The following is a 17,877-nucleotide window of genomic DNA, read 5'->3' on the forward strand; positions in this document are numbered from 1 at the left end:
ATAACGTCGAAAAGATAACGAAATGTCGACTTCAAGACGCTAAGGCTACAGCTAAAACCGCCGAAAAAACGATAGAGAAATGCCCAAGAACAGTCATCGAAAACGACGAGCAGACGACATAAATTCTTTGAAAAGATTGCAATAGGGTAAGAAAAGACGACAACAGCAACAGATGGATGACAGAAAGACGACGAATACAAAAAAAATACAATAAACAGACCACAAAAAGATGGCGAAAAGGCGTCGAAAAGATAACAATAAAACGAGAAAAAGAGGACGGTAGAACAACATAAAAACGAATAGAAGACAAAAAGACTACAAAGAGGCAATGAAAAGGCAGTAAAAAGATTACAAAAATGTGATTTGTGTGTGTGTGTGACAAATTTACGAAAAAACAATAAAATTAAGCGACATAAAATGTCGAAAAGACAATAAACAAAGGAAAAAAACGACGGAAAGACAATAAATACGGCAAAGACGATAAAAATACAATAAAAATGGTAAAACAACTACGAGAAGTGCACAAAAAGATTAGAAATAACGACCAAAAGGCGCCATCAAGAACAATAAAAACACCACAAAAGATGATAGAAAAATGGCAACCAATCGCTGAAAAAATACAAAAAGACGATATAAAAATGCCAGAAAACCAGAAGTTAAACTGAACAAAAACGACTAAAGACGTTAAAAACGCAATAGCAAAGAACGGCAGAGTACACATAACAAAAAAGACGAAAAACTGATGACAAATGCAGGATGAAACACAGAAAAATGAAAGCAAAATGCAAATGATGAAAGATCAAAAACGAAAGTCGAGTCAAAAACAAGCTGTCTTCAAGCAAAGATTGGATGCGTTTTATTTCATTTTAATCCTCCAAGGTGCCCTGGTGGGATAAACTAGGTAAATTCTAGTTACCGCTTGTAGCATTAGTCGTCGCTGGTGATGCAGAATCACCGGAAGAGCTGGCACCATTCAATCCAGCCTGGATGGATTGCGCTACAGACTGTGGTGCGATTGGATTCCAGGGTATAGATGGAGGGACTGGATCAAAGATTGGACGGAACCTCCAGCCATCGCCGGTGGAGTCATTTCGCCGAAATGGGTTCCAAGAGGATGGATCAAACGAGTTGAACGGTACTGCGCTGGCCACTGCAACTATGAAAGCTGACAAGATGATGAAAAGTTTCATATTGATTGGTTTGGTTTCTGAAAAAGTGCAAGATGAGTATTCGAACTACCTTTCAGTATTGGCGCACTAACCTTTTCTAGCGAAAATGCTGTTTTGATAGGTTTTGCAGTTTGATCGATGCTTTTATACTCATCATATGACGTGAAAGTTGACCTAGCATATATTATAATTTGATGAATAATTCACGATATAGCGCTATTTTGCTCTGAGAATGACAATATTTTACTTCGCTCGTTTACTAGGTACAAGCAGCGCATAACACTTGAACCAACAGTGGATGACCATTGAATTGAACTGAATTTATGGGTAGTTTGCCAATTATTGTACACCACCCAATTGCTGTTCACTACTCTGTTTTTAAATAATATCTGAAAATAAAATTCGACTTTTAGTAGAACCAAAAAACCACTCTTTAAATTTAAACTCTTTTAAACTGTTGCGTGGATTGTATGTTTGTAGGTTTCCTAAATCATCACGAGTAAAAATCCATAAAAGCTCACTTGCACTACAATACCCTCACATCGACGATACAACAGCGCATACGTATGAGCAAAAAATGTTACTGTCTATGATATGAAATAAGATCAGTTGAATTAAAAGATAAAGTTTTGAAAATAATTTTATCAAGATATACGCAACGAATTATAAAGAACATGTTCGCAAAAAGATTGCATCGTTATTCATAAGTTAGTGTTGTCATGTGTATGGATCATTCATCAAAAGTCTAACAATCGGACCTAATGGTTGGAACATAATTCTCATTGGACTAAATTGCCATACTTACTATCCATGATTTGACCGTCAAATTGATTTTACTTGTTTCGACCCAACCAGAGGCAGCCCCTGTGTTTTCATGATTGTCACAAGGCTCGATAAAAATATCACAAGACGACCAATAACAAGCGAAACACATGTGAAAAAGCAGCACCAAGGTGCAGCCAACCAACCAGCTAGACAATGAGTGGCGCTTGTTTCCCAGACAATCGTCCCAAACCACCAACCATCTTTTCTCCAGTACGCATCCGTTGAAGCCTAGCTTTATTGGACAACTGTGTCTCCCAGTTGGCCTCGAGGTACGACACTGATCAAACAATCCCAGTCGTCGTATGTTCGAATCTCAAATGGGAGAGAGTATTATGATCAATAGGATCGGAGATCCTAGTCCCACAATTGTGTCCTGATGCACTAACAGTTGGCTGCAAAGTCTCTCAAACAAGAAAGCAGAAACCCAAATTCCGTCTAAATGTAATACCAAGACTTTGCTTCGCTTTTTATTGGACAACCTTGTGTGTGTATGTGCTAGCGGGATTCAAACTGCCGTAAAATGTTTATTATCAAAAAAACAACAAAAAAGTTGTTCCCTGGGCTTGTTCATTAGGTAAGTCCTGCTCTCCCACACTGCGAATATTGCGTGTACGTTCAAACAACACGGTGAGTTGCGAACGGAGGGTGAAGAATTGTTTTACAGCTTCCTTGGGCTCTATAAAGAGGCGAACACTTGTCCTAATTAAAATTCCTTTACGAGAGCTTTACCGACGCCGACGCCGCTGCCGTCCGCCACCACCCCTATCGACCACCGAGATGACAGAGACGGATTTTAAGAGGCTTATGCTGCATATACCTAGATGTACCCCAGAACTGCGCCCGGCCGTCGAGCAAACCTGCACGTAAGCTTTGAATTAACAACCGCGCTGGCTGATGATGGGAAGGCTTTGCTCTACGATCTATTGATGCAGTTCCACAGCAGCCAGGCAGCCAGGCAAGTCGGCGGGAATTGTCTACGAATTTATGTCTTCCGATGGGGGGGAAAATGCGAGCGATCAATTTGGCAATGTCACTTGAGAACCACAAGCATTATTATTATTCGATTGAACCATTGAATTTAAATAAAGTGTGGGTTGTTTATTCATGGTTCGGCTTATTTCTAGGTCAACTGCCAATTTAACTACTACTAACAATTTACTAAATACTATATTACACTCAAGTCTTTTTTTACACGGGGGATACGTGCCGTGTAAAAAAAACCGTCTAAAAAAAACCGCGTTAATTCAAAAATTGTTGTAAAAAAAAACCGTGTTAAATCGAAAATTGTTGTAAAAAAAACCATGTTAATTCAAAAATTGTTGTAAAAAAACCGTGTTAATTCCAAAATCGTCGTAAAAATGTAAAATCTTGTATCAGTACATAAAAGTTAAAATGTACGAATTCCTTTCGTTGTTTTCTACCACGAAATAGTTTCGTACAGTCTTAAATGAATTTACGTGTAATTAGATGCGAAGTTTTGTGTTCCTACTATCAAAAAAGTGGTAGTAGGAACACAAAACTGTGTTATTTGTCACAGTTGCATAATGCATAATTCAATTATTGGTAGCAAATAACCAAAATTAATTAAAATTTCTACTCTATATCTGTAAAAAAACAAGTGAAAAACTCCAACCCGAAAAATCACTTCTGCTCGATTGATAATCGAACTCGGTTGTTTGGGACTCCTGTCGATGCCGTCGATGCCGCTAACCAAAGAGCCATAAAAAGTACATACCCAAGACGTTATAATTCAGCAAGGATACATTCCCTTCTTTAGAATCGCTGCAGCTTGAGTGCGATGATTACCGTCACATGTTCTTGGGCAAAATGCTTTACGAATGTGCTGTGATCGTAACACCACACCAACAACATGGTGCCAGCGTACCTCGCTTGATTTCGTGTCAGTATTTTGTGTATGCGACTGGAACTAAAGGACTAGTTGTCTGCTGTGGCTATTGCTGTTCGTCATCGTCGCTCTAGGAGCCCGATCGCTGCCACCGTTGCGAAAAATTGTAATTAACAGGATCTGGTTATTACAGTTAGAATTTTGGACATTGTTACTGTTTTTTGTTGATTAAAATTGATATATTTTTGTTGATTGAACACTATTTTTTATTATTAATTATGTGAGTGTGTTTTAGGGGGTTCGTAATATCCATTCCCTCTGACCTACGTTGTTCTGCGCTATTCTTTTCTGGGAATGTACGTATTAGACGTAGCAGGTCTTGGTACTTCATATACTGGCTTTTCTTAGAAAATTTCCGAACGATATACAAACATTATAATTTAAAAACCATCGAAAAAATACTGTGTAAATTCAGAAAACATAAATATCGCGCTGATTCAAAAAACCGTGTTAATTCAAAAAATCGTTTAAAAAAAACCGTGTTAATTCAAAAAACCGTTTAAAAAAAACCGCGTTAATTCAAAAAATATCATAAAAAAAACCGTGTTAATTCAAAAATCGTAAAAAAAAACCGTGTAAAAAGAGACTTGAGTGTATTCAATACAAGTTATTTTCCATACTATTGCATTGGCTGTTTTTATTTAAGTGTTCGTATTCAATTGAAACTATTTTTGTAAATGCCTTTTATCGAATTTGGTTTAGATATGCTATTTTAACCGTTGTTTAGCTATTCAATGCAGTATACTTCATTTTACTGTATTAAACGATCTCACCACTTACTGAATCTTAAATTAGATTTTGCCTTTGTGCGCTCTATTTTAGCTATTTATAGTTTATAGGCTACTCTGTTGAAATATGCTCATAAATATTTCATCAAAATTTTCTCAATCAGTGCATTTGGTGAACCTGTACATAGCATCTCGTAAATTGCATAACAAATCAAATATCGACTAATCTCAAGTTTTTAGTCTTGACCTTGAAATGTGGTCATACATATATATTAATAGCTAAGTTAATTTTAGGCGCTATATATATACCCCCTGACAAGGCATCCGATATGGAAATAATAAATCGGTACATAACCTGTTTAGAATCCGTTACGTCATCTAGCGGTTGCTGCGACGCTGTTGCTGTTTTTGGCGATTTCAACCAACCTGGCCTCCGCTGGCTGTGTTCTGAGAACCAGATATGCTCCGTTGAAATTGAAACCTCAACTTTAACTCGCGCCAATACAGCATTGCTAGATGGAATGAGCTCCAACAACATGCGACAAATGAATCCTTTCAAAAACCGTTATGGTAACACATTAGATCTATTGTTCGTCAATGAGGAGATTTCGCACTCGATTGTTATCGATGACGCTTGCGACCCCCTCGTTGCAATCGACAGCTGCCACCCACCATTCACGTGCATGTTTTATGGAAGTGATTTTTCATCGGAGCTTGTTGACCAAGATTTTGATGCTCAAGCGCTTAATTTTAGAAAAACTGACTTTAGACAGTTAAGCCAGTATCTGTCGCAAATCTCCTGGGACCATGTAACCGAATGCTTGGATCTCAACATTGCAGTCGGCTACTTCACTAGTACTCTCCAGCATGCATTCACAATGTACGTTCCTGTCCAAAGGCCTCCAAAGAAACCGTTATGGTCTAATCCCGAGCTACGCTATAGAAAAAGATGCTGCAATGCCGCGCTTAAATGTTATAGACAACATCGTACAGCAATTAATAAATTGTCGTTTCATAATGCCAGCCGCCGTTACCGACGCTTAAACTGCTTACTTTATCAACGCCATGTTGCCTCTACGGAACTAAATCTTAAACGCAACCCAAAAGGCTTTTGGAATTTTGTAAAATCCAAGCGGAAAGAGTCAGGATTACCATCGTCGATGTTCCTGGATGAACGTACAGCTAGCACAACGATTGATAAATGCAACCTTTTTGCTACTTTCTTTAATTCAGTCTTCCACGCTGATTCCGGCATAGTCGGAGATGCTTTAGAGTATACACCCAGTAATACTGTTGATGTGGACATCTTCGAAGTGACGCCTGAAATCATGAACAATGCTATACAAAAACTGAAAACTTCATATAAACCAGGACCGGATGGAATTGCTGCGTGCATCCTAAAAAATGCTTTGCTCAACTGCTTTTACCGTTAATGCACCTTATAAATATGTCTCTTAGAAAAGCAACTTTTCCAACCTGCTGGAAAGCTTCATTTATGTTTCCCGTACATAAAAAAGACAGCAAGCATGATATACGCTGTTACCGAGGTATTACCTCTCTCTGTGCCTGCTCCAAGCTTCTTGAGATCATCGTATCGAAATATTTGTTTCATCAAACTAAGCACTACATCTCAACGAACCAGCATGGTTTTTTTCCTGGGAGAAGTGTTACGACAAACCTATGCGAGTTCACATCGTTTTGCCTTCGTAACATTGGACAAGGGCGACAAATCGATTCGGTCTATACCGATCTCAAATCAGCATTCGACAAAGTAGACCATTCGATACTGTTAGCAAAATTAAACAAAATCGGATGCTCTCCTGCGTTTATTGGTTGGCTTCGTTCTTATTTGAGCGGAAGACAATTGGCGGTAAAGATTGGTGGGTCCGTTTCACGTTGGTTTACTAACAGTTCAGGAGTGCCACAAGGTAGCAACTTAGGCCCACTTCTGTTTTCGCTATTCATTAACGATGCAATTAGTTGCCTTGGAAATGGCTCCTGTTTAGTCTATGCTGACGACTTAAAGGTGTTCAAAGTTATTGACAGCATTGATGATTGTCATTTCCTCCAAACTTTACTTGACAAATTTGCTGAGTGGTGTAGAGTCAATGGAATGCAAATTAGTATCGCTAAGTGTTGCACTATTAGCTTCCACCGTAAAAAGAGCATCATATCATTTGACTATACTATTAACGGAGAACAATTGAACAGAGTACAAACTATTCGAGATCTTGGAGTGACTCTAGACACTGGTCTTGCGTTTAGAAATCACTACGAAAGTATTATCGAAAAAGCTCGTCGTCAACTCGGATTTATTAGCAAAGTTGCCAGAGAATTCAAGGACCCGTATACACTGAAATGTCTATATGTTAGTCTTGTTCGACCGTTACTGGAAACCGCTTCAGTAATATGGGACCCTTACCACAGCTCCACTACCGCGCGAATTGAAGCCGTTCAAAAAAGGTTCGTGAGGTTCGCCCTGAGAAACTTACCATGGAATAATGCCCTGATTTTGCCACCATACGAAAATCGATGCGCATTGATTGGGATGGAAACTCTAAAGCAGCGAAGAAAACGGGCTAAGGCCATCTTTATTGGAAAACTGTTAACTGGTGATATTGATGCCCCGAAGCTTCTTGAACTCATTGATCTGAATGTTCCCGGGTACCAGCTTCGCCGTGCAGAGTTCCTGAGACTTCCGTTGGGTAGACAAGTTTATACCATAAATGAGCCTGTTCGAGCGATGATGGATGTTTTTAATGATGTATCACACCTTTTTGATTTTAATGTGACAAACAATGAATTTAAAAATAGACTGTTACAATTTGTGTTTAGATAATAAGATAGTTCATTAAGACAATTCGTCGGATGGAATAAATAAATAATAATAATAAATAAATAATAAATATTTTTTTGAAACGATGGTTCTACAATTGATGAAGGGACGGTAGGGGAAAGGAATGAAAATTTTTTTGGTGAAGGGGGGGAAGAGCGGAAAGGAAGGGGGGGGGTATTGGTAGCTATGCTTGACAAGTAGTCATTTTGACTCCTACCTTTTGTCCAATGCTGGAAGATGCATGAGTCGAACCATTGCATTGCAGCATTGGACAAAAGGTAGGAGTCAAAATGACTACTTGTCAAGCATAGCTACCAATACCCCCCCCTTCCTTTCCGCTCTTCCCCCCTTTCACCAAAAAAATTTTCATTCCTTTCCCCTACCGTCCCTTCATCAATTGTAGAACCATCGTTTCAAAAAAATATTAAATCAAATATCGATTATTGAAATGCAGTAGCGTGCCCAGACCATACTAAAAAATAGGGCAAGAATACAGAAACGGGGTAACATTGATCATAGAGGTAACATTGAGCCATCAGCCAAAACCATCGCCATGTCGAAGTCCCCTTCGTGTTTCAAACGGGCTTGATAACACGTCCGTTATCCTCACACAGTACTGTACACACAGCTCTTCACGGTCGATAGTATCGTAACCAGCCTTGAAATCTATGAATAGGTGGTGCGTAGAAACCTAGTATTTGAGACATGTTTGGAGGATTTGTCGCATCACAAAGATTTAGTCCATTGTCAGTCGCCCGTCCACAAAAATGGCTTGATAATTTCTCACGAATCTACTTGCTAGCGGCGATAGGCAACGAAAGATGATCTAAGAAAGTACTTTATAGGCGGCATTGAGAATGGTGATCGGTCGATAGTTCTCATATTCTAACTCGTCACCCTTCTTGCATGTTGGATATATTACTCCTACCTTCCACTGCCCCCATCTTGATAAGCTTCAGTGCGATACATAGCAAGATCCCTCCGTCTTGATTCCGACGTATTTCGGCTCGTGGCATAAAGCATTTGCGGGATACGTTCAGTTTCTTGTAGAATTTATACGTTTCCTGAGAACGATACAGCTGTTCCAAGTCCTCGCACTCCATTTCATCCATGCGGCGCTTCTTATCCTGGAAAACTGGGTTTGTTGTCTTCGTTTCTGTCTTTATCGTTCCGCGTTTTGACGGGTTCCCAGCTGCAGCATCGATGCCCACGCTGCATTCTTCTCGTCTTACACCCTCTAGCATTCCTTGTCGAATCAGTCGATACGTCGATTCCTCTCAACGAACCCAATGGCAATGCCACCTTCCGCTGTGCTGTTGATGTAACGTAACACTCCTCGTGAGAGGTATCGTTTAGTTCATATACTTGGGATATCTAGCCACCTCTGGAAATTTTTCGATACACCAAGAGCCCCCCGATCTGGAGGCTCTTAGTGTGACCAAAAAGCTTTATGGTTTCTTTATTTTATTATATTCTTCTCTTCTGTTGTTTCTTTTTTGAGTTCTTTGTGTATTACTTCTTGCATCATTTGGTATCCTTTTTAAATCTTTTTTCTGTTTAATATGCATTTTTAGGTGCCATTGTCATAACATTTCTGTAAATTTTTTCATTTTTGTTTCATTTTTCACTACATTGTGCCTGTTTGTATTTTTGTTTACTTTTATTGTTTTAACATTGCGCTGTTTTTGTATTATTTCTTGTTTTTTTGTGCCAATTTCGTATCATTTGTCTTATATCTTTTTGAAGTGATTTTTGAACCATTTTTGTTCATTCTTGTACTATTTTGCGGTACTTTATATCTTTTTCTATTTTTTTATTCCATTTTTCGTGTCACTTTTGTAACAGTTTTGAAACGCTTTTCTGTCATTTGTGTATCATTTCGAAACTATTTGTACCATTTTTCTGTGTCAGTTATTTATGTCAATTAGGCTTATACAAATTTGGAAAAAAGTTTATGTCCTGGTCTTGAAATATTGTTCAGGGGGGGGGGGGGATCGGTGCAAGAAAAAAATAATGACATCAAACCTTCAAAACCGAAACAAAGGAGTAGAAACCAGTGTTTATTTTTCCATATTAATGCATATTTAATACAAAAATATTGTACAGTACTTAAATTTTAGTTCAAACCGAACCAATCATTGAAATGTTTGGAGAGATAAACCGTTACGACTGCCTAGCAATGAAAATGTTATTCCAATTTAATTCCAGTTTCGCACATTGCCATAATCCATACTAAACTCCATTTTAAAGCAGAAGAAGATGCACAGCACAAAAGCAATATAACTTAACATGACTTGATTTGATGTTAATGTCGGGGCCACCATTGATCCCAATGATAATCACAACATGACAATAGTCCTAAAAGTTTCGAACAATTCAGTAACATCCTTTCTGCATGCATTCAATGCATGGTAAAATATTGTATTTGTAAGGTAAAATTGTAAGCTTTATGTCTCCAACATGCATGTCTCCTGCATGCTGTTCAACATCGCTCTTGAGGGGGTGATCCGACGAGCGGGCATCGAAACGAGAGGCACGATTTTTACCAAGAGTAGTCAACTTCTAGGCTTTGAAGATGACGTCGATATCATTGCCAGGAACTTTGCGACGGTGGAGGCAATCTACGCCAGACTGAAAGCGGAGTCTAGGAGAATTGGGCTAAAAATAAATGCGTCGAAGACCAAATACATGAAAGGAAGAGGCTCAAAGGAAACAAACGCGCGCCTCCCACGGACGGTAACCGTTGACGGCGACGAACTACAAGTGGTAGAGGGGTTCGTGTATTTGGGATCGCTGGTGACCGCGGACAACAACACTAGTAAGGAGATCCAGCGGCGCATCCAAGCGCGAAATCGGGCCTACTTTGCCCTTCGTAAAACGCTACGATCAGGAAGCATACGCCACCGCACGAAGCTAACAATGTACAAAACTCTTATTAGACCGGTAGTTCTTTATGGACTTGAAGCCGTGACGCTGCTTACGGAGGACACACGCGCCCTTGCCGTGTTTGAGTGGAAAATGCTGCGGACGATATTTGGCGGAGTACAAACTGAAAGCGGAGAGTGGCGGAGGCGTATGAATCACGAGCTACAGGCACTGCTTGGGGAAACTCCCATCGTACATCTAGCGAAAGTTAGCAGGCTACGGTGGACCGGACACGTCATAAGGATGCCGGACGACGGTGCGACGAAAATAGTCCTATTCAACAACCCCACCGGCACCAGGAACAGGGGGGGGGGGGGGGCAACGCGCACGATGGCTCGACCAGGTCGAAAGCGATTTGCGACTTCTGAGACGACTAGGAAATTGGCGACGAGTAGCCCAAGACCGAGTTGAATGGAGACGAGTGCTTGAAACAGCACAAGCCACCCCGTGCCTATGCTGCTGAAGAAGAAGAAGATAGAGCCCCGAAAGCACCGAAAGCTGATATTCCGGAGTGTCTAATTTGTTGTATTTCTATTTTAATCTATCTACTACCGATGACAGCATAAAATAACCCTCCTGCAAAGCGGATCAAGCACTTCAAGCACATCCAATTTTCGGCTTTGGGACCGCCTGCGACCTGTAGCAGGAATCAAAAAACTTAGTTGGTGAAGGAAAGTTGATCGAGACTTAACTTTGCACATATTGGGTAATTTAGAGATGTAAACTCGGTGAACTGTAAAAAATCTGCTTATCACTAAAGAATGCAACATGTAATACATATACACTTTATTTTTTTGCCCCTTCAATTTTCGAAAATTTTGGAAGGGGGGGTGACATAAACTTTTTTTCAAATTTGTATAAGCCTTATTTTAAGTCACCCGTGCCCAGTGCTGTTAATATTCATCAGCATAACGTTCAAACTTCTGGATTATCAGTCTACCTTGCATTGAAAATCTGCTTGCTTTGATCAAACGTACATAATAACTATATACAGCAAGCATGAACTTCATGCACGAGAATATAGAATATCAGCGCCCTGTGATATTGTAACAAACTGATATTCACGTTTGGGCAGTGAAAATCAATAAAAAAAAATTATGTTGTTATTTAGCATCTATTGCGTTCAGCTGTTGGACATAAGATTTTTCTTTTCATTTACTGCATTTAAAATTGTTTTTTTTCTGAAGTGAATATCACCTTCTGGGTTTGAAAATCACTTTCTGCTGTTCTATTTTCACGATATATTGAACTTGTATAGGGTAGATGTACCAGTGGTTGTGGGTGTACCAGTAATAGTGGAAACTCGAAACATTTCATAATTTTGGCGGATTTTAGAATGATTTCGATTGAATATCAATTTTCGATTATTAAATGTATATTTGTGAACAGTTTTATCTAACGTATATAGTTAAAATTTAAGATGTTGGTGCAGAAATTACAAATTCCTTTTGAGTAGACCAAAACGGTGCAATTACTTACAAACACTAGCATTTAAACAAGCCTACGTTGTTATCCACCAGCTGCCATGCACACTGCAAGCGTTACTAAGGGCGGTAAATAAAATTCCACTATTATAGGCAAATTTTCCACTATTATAGGAACATTGCCACTACTTTAGGAGCACAGACTTATGCCAGTAAAAGTAATATTTTAGACATATTAACCAACAGAATGGTATAATTTTGGTATGTATATAAAGCCAACATTATGGCGCACCATATTATCATATAGTTCAATTGGAAACTGGTAAATTGAGCATTCTAATTGTCTTCAAATACTTTCCCCTGACATAATCCCTCCATTACTGGAGCATCTACCCTACTATGATGAAAATCTCTGTGCAGTTGTACATACGAAACTCAGAGGCATAAAAAACAATGTATGCTAAGAAAAAAGATTTTCTGTTTTGTTTGAAATTCGGTGATAATTAAAGGCCCTGCCCGTGCCTCTTTTAAACCATTTTTATATCATTTTGGTACCATTTTTGAATCACTTCCATACCAATTTTCATTTTTGTGTGATTTTCTGCGCCCATTTATTTTGACGTCAATCCACCCCAGCGTTACGAAAAAATGAAAGATTTTGACCGTTAATAGCGCTTCCAATTCAGAACGGATTTTTTTTGGTACGCATGTCATTCGGTTCACAAAGGATGCAGCAATTGTGTGGTTTTCACGAAAAGATTATTTTCCAATCGTTAAATAGTGCAAATCAATGAAAACTCAAATCAAGGTCAAATTTCCCCATACATTTGCCGCGCGATAACTTTGCTTCATAGGCACCGACGATTATTACATACACCAAGCACACGGCTGCTGCTGTTGCTTCAAGAAAAAGAAGAAGAATAAACTTACGACACCCGAGTCGTTATCTTTGCTCATTTCCTGCTCGAGTGTCAACTCTCCTCTTCGATCTAAGCTTGGACCCCTTCAGCTGTAATCCGGCTTAGATATCGTCGTGTGGAAAATTATTCTATAAGTGTATGGTGTTATAGAGCCCTGATGTATAGGATCCTGGTTTTCGTTTCCTACGTCACAGGTCACACACGGACTGCCCGACTGGACTGCTCGATTCAACTGTTTGACTCAATTGTTCGACTCGACTGTATTACTTGACTCGACTGCTTGACACAACTGCTCAACTTAACTGCTGGACTGGACTGCTCGACTTGATTGCACGCCTCAACTGCTCGACTTGATTGCTTGACCCGAGTGCTCGACGGAAATGCTCAATTGGACTGCTCGACTCAACTGCTCATCTTAACTGCTCGACTCAATTTACGCTGTTATATTTTACACGGGGCACTGCAAGAGAAAAAAATGTTGTTTATATTCAAGCTTTCATCACAAAAGTAAGCTTTCATCACATTGTAGGTCTTTGACATATTCAAAATTTTGTCCAATCTCTTGTCATCATTGCAGGAAGCGACGAATAGCATTCAACGGTTCGCATGAATATTGCTTTTCCGAATGCACCATTTTAATTAATAAGAGCACGCTGTGGCATTAATTTTGAATCATCAAACAGCGGCGCGGTGGCGCGCGGCACGTAATAAAGTTCCGCACTCGGCCCAAAAGATAGACGGGAGCAAGCAGCGGCAAACACTGTTGACAGACCGAATTTTACGGTTATTGCGGACAAGTTTGGCATGAAGTAGCATCCTTCGCATCCATGGGCTGGGCAGACGAACTTCCGGCGGGATCCCAAGTCTAGCCGCATTATTGATAGCGGTGGAGAAGGTGGTGACCCGGTTAAGCTTTTATTAGCCCTCGTAATTCGGCCGTTGCACCGGCACTGATGGCACTGGCGGGCAAGGTGTTATACAGTTGCGACCGACTGTTGCAGGATCCGGCCGTCTGTTGTGGATTGCAGTACGGTTTATCCGGAAAGCCGCAACAATAGTGGATGGAAGAATACCAACAATAGCTTTTTTTCCTATTTGTCTCGGATGGTAACGGTGCTGCGGAAAATCGCTGAATAAAAAAATAAACTAATTGAATTAAAAGCCTCTCTCGCTGCACTTTCAATGGAACGAACATAATCTCGAAAAAATACAACCGCTCCTCCTTTGTAAATATCTTGTCAGATTGTGTCAAGAGTTAATGCTTGAATAATTTGTGTCTCGTCTAGTTTCTAGGCAAGATTCACAGCAAACTAAACCACTTGCAATCTTGCAAGTCGGGGGTGTAGAGCATCATGGTAAAAACTTTTTTTCAAAACGAAATCAGGAAGCTTCCTCAGCCCAAAAAAAGCGCAAAGTAAAGAATGAAGTCATATGAATATTCAGTTTGCTTTGGGCTTTTCAAACACACGGATATGTTTGCTTTTTTGCAAAGTGAAAAGATAGCTAACAGAACGAGGTGGAGGCAAAACTAATTAAGGTTCCACGGTAAGGGATCGAGGAGATGTAGTTCACTCGACGCAGAAGAAAAACTTTCATATGCTTTTTCCACGTAGGTCGGTGACCCTGCTAGGCCTAACAAAATTAAAAATAGAGACATACAACCGTCTGCCGACGCTAGTGCTAGTGACTAAATTTAGCACGCGGGTATTTTACAAAATTATAGAACAAAATGAGTCGAGGCGTTTGGGAATTCCATGAAATGCTGTACGCGGACCGATCTGTTTTTCAATTGCCGTATAAAATTTTGCAAAAGCATTTCTAGCACTTGATCTACGATGTTTAGTTAGAGAGTTACGAATTATTAAAATCATCTGGTCGCAGTGGTCAAATCTTCCGACAAAAAAAATCATCTCTTGTACAAAACCTCACAAAGCTCTGGAACCTCTCTCTCTCTATTTTTAGGATAATTTTGAAAAATGCCTTTCTAGCTACCACGGGAGAAAATACCTCTCCTAGAACCCTACCTACTTTAATGTTACACTTGAGTCTTCGCTTGTTGAACTATTTTTGCCTAAGCCTAACATCCACAGCTCTCTCTCTTTCTTCTCATACATTTGTGAGTACCATCGCGCATTAATTGGAACAAACTGTACTCTAACCATAAATATAAACGTCTATCTTCCAATCTGGAACCATTTGTGAAATGGTGTCTTACTATATCACAACTGTTGCCTGGTATAATATCAAGTATATTAGTTATAGTTATACATCAAGTAACCATAAAAACAATGGGTCGTTAAGAATGTTCACCATACGAAAACGAGCAATTTTCCATACATATTTTTGGAGCGTAGGATATGATGAACATAATGGTAATGGTTGAACCATAATGTAACGGGTGACAACTCAAATTTTGGAATTTTTTTCTCAAGCTGTCAAAAAAAACATAGATACATGAAGATCTGATTTACCGAAATTAAAGGTACATTATCCATTGTTGAAAAAAATTTAGTATACATATGAAAACGGTCCGTAATCGGCAGTTCGGCGAAGCTTTCGTTTGACGTCGAAGCAGGAACGTTGTACGGGCGTCATGTCAACTTTGCGAATGCATGTCTTGATTCTATCAATCAACTGTTTGCAATTCGTGGCTCTCCAGTTATTTTTGTACACCAAGGAACTCAAAATCCCGAAGAAATCGGGTCGTGGTTTTTGGGTAAAAATGGGATCGAATGGCTATTCAGGAACGATTGTGTTTTTTGGCGTAATGCGATGATGCTCTATCCGACCAAAAGACGTATTGTCCATCTGCTTGATGTTTTTGTAGAAACGGGATCAAAATTTGCTTCAAATATTCGCCTGGTGCATCTTAATTGATAGCCAAACCAGAGGGCTTGTTGTTGTTGTTGTTGTTGTTGTTGTTGAGGAAACGAGATAGAGAACGATGCCCTTCTGCGTCCATAATTGTGGCTGGTCTTCCAGTACCTTGCTTGAGAATAGTTGTTGGGCATCTTAGGATATGGTAAACAGTTGAAGCCGCAACATATTTGCTTTTTAAATGTTGTACAGTATACTTTTTACCGAGATTTATGTTGCAGCTCGTAGAAGTGTACAACGCACTCCCGAAATGCTTCTTGTTTCGACGTCATTTTTGGCAAGCATAAACAAAACAAAAAATATTAACAAAAAGGGGAGAGAGAGCTAACACATACATACTCTCATTTCTCTCTGAGCTCGTTTGTTGTTGAGTACAGGGGCCTCGAAAAAATTCCAAAATTTTAGTTGTCACCCGTTAAATAGTAGACACCATTGAAATTTCTGCTTTCGGAATGTACTGTAACGTTTGATTGTATGGTGATTATAAAGATTATAATAGCGATATCGTTATGACCATTTTCACAATTCTTGGGTAATTGTTCAAATAGACCTAAGTGACAATGAGAGATTCTCTTCGCGTCTCCTCTCTTCCGCTTTTCACGGCGATACTAATACATTGAAAAGAAAATTTCCAAAACATTTAGCTAGCAAGGGTATGTTGCTGTTTCGTCGTAATTGCCTATTCTCGTCCTATCCAACACAAATTATTAAAAATATAAGCATTTTTATGACACACAATGCAAAACTAGTTATTCCCTAATATTTTAGTTTAGTTGTCTATCATACGCGATCAATCAAAGTGAGCTGAGATCTATTTAAAGGGTGTCCCGCATCAAATTGCACCACGGAAGAAACACTGTAGAAAATTATCTATTTGACCGATCCTTTACAAACTTTCAGACAACAAAATATAACCCATTAGTAAGCTTTTGGCATATTTGTTTCATTCAACTTCAATACCATAACCGTATGCTCGCACCATACGCGGAGTTCACCACGCAAAAAGTTTTGTACAGCCTAGCTGCAGCTTCATCTGTACGGAAATCCATTTTTTCTTTATGTTTTCCTCAGACTTGACCTGCTTAGGATGCTTCCGTAGTGCCTCCTTCTTAATTGCCTAGTATTTTTCGATGGCTCTTAGTTCCGGTGCGTTGGAGGCGTTCGTGTCCTTGGGTACGAAAGTGACTCCGCTGGCTTCGTACCATTCCAATACATCCTTTGATAATTGGCACGAAGGTAGATCCGGCTAGAAGATCGTAGGACCTTCGTATTGCTTCGACAGAGAAGGCAGATGCTTCTGTAAACACTTCTTGAAGTAGATCTGCCCGTTTACAGTCCCGGTAGTCACGAACGGCGCACTCCGTTTGCCATATGATGTATTTCTTGGCAAACTATGAAAGTTTCTGCATCCTTACTTCCTCCGGGACATCAAACTTGTGCTGTGCGGTGAAGTACAGTAGCCCCGGATGCTACCGGAAGTCCGCCTTGACATAAGTCTCATCATTCATGATGAAAGAGTGGAGGATTTTCCAGGTGCTTGCGCAAAATAAATTCCCGACGTTGCTTTTCGGGTGACGCCATTTTTTCCCATTTTCGAAAAATTTACCGCGATAAAAATAGAGTGTGAACAATACACTCTAAAATACTTCTACTCAAATTTCCAAGAGAAAATACCCAATGGGTAATACAGCATTTCTTCCGTGGTGCAATTTGAGGTGGGACACCCTTTAAATGCTTTTTATCATTAAAGAAGTCCTACCAGCCAAATTTCCTACGTTTTTTCGTGCGACGAAGAAAAAAATGTCGACTAATCCTTTTAATTTTCGTCATTCATGAATGAAAATAACTCACGCAAGGCATTGTCGTTATTCTACAGCCAGCAAAACTTGCCTGACCTGCAGAAATTTTGCAGAATAACATTTGTCATGCCGTCCTACACAAATACATACGCGTTAGCTTCGTAAATATTGTTGTGATTTTTAGTTCGGACGATGAAAAATTTGGATGGACGGATTTTGAAACGGTACGACGAATTTAAAAAATACAGTCAGTTGCGTAATTTCAATAATATGCTTTAATAATCGCTTTTCAGTGGTATCAAAGTTCACGGATCGGAAGGTAATTGTGTTTTAGTCAAATCAGCACAACAACTTTTGGAGTATTCATTAAATCCATCCAACAAATGATGAAAATTAGCATGGTTTTATTTACTACGACGGGAATTAGTAATAAATGACAGACGAGTAATCGTCTGGCGCTAAAGCTGG

At 39.5% G+C, this 17,877-nt stretch overlaps 1 long non-coding RNA gene across 1 annotated transcript; it reads right to left on the bottom strand.

Annotated features, from left to right (window-relative positions):
* Positions 1-833: 833 nt before the first annotated feature.
* Positions 834-2,110, bottom strand: LOC128738097 (uncharacterized). Its single transcript, XR_008412072.1, has 3 exons — positions 1,975-2,110; positions 1,262-1,558; positions 834-1,207 (listed from the first exon to the last, which is right to left on the bottom strand). It is a non-coding gene; the product is annotated as an uncharacterized LOC128738097 (long non-coding RNA).
* Positions 2,111-17,877: the final 15,767 nt, after the last annotated feature.

This window comes from Sabethes cyaneus, chromosome 2 (genome assembly GCF_943734655.1).
Source record: "Sabethes cyaneus chromosome 2, idSabCyanKW18_F2, whole genome shotgun sequence".
NCBI lineage: Eukaryota > Metazoa > Arthropoda > Insecta > Diptera > Culicidae > Sabethes > Sabethes cyaneus.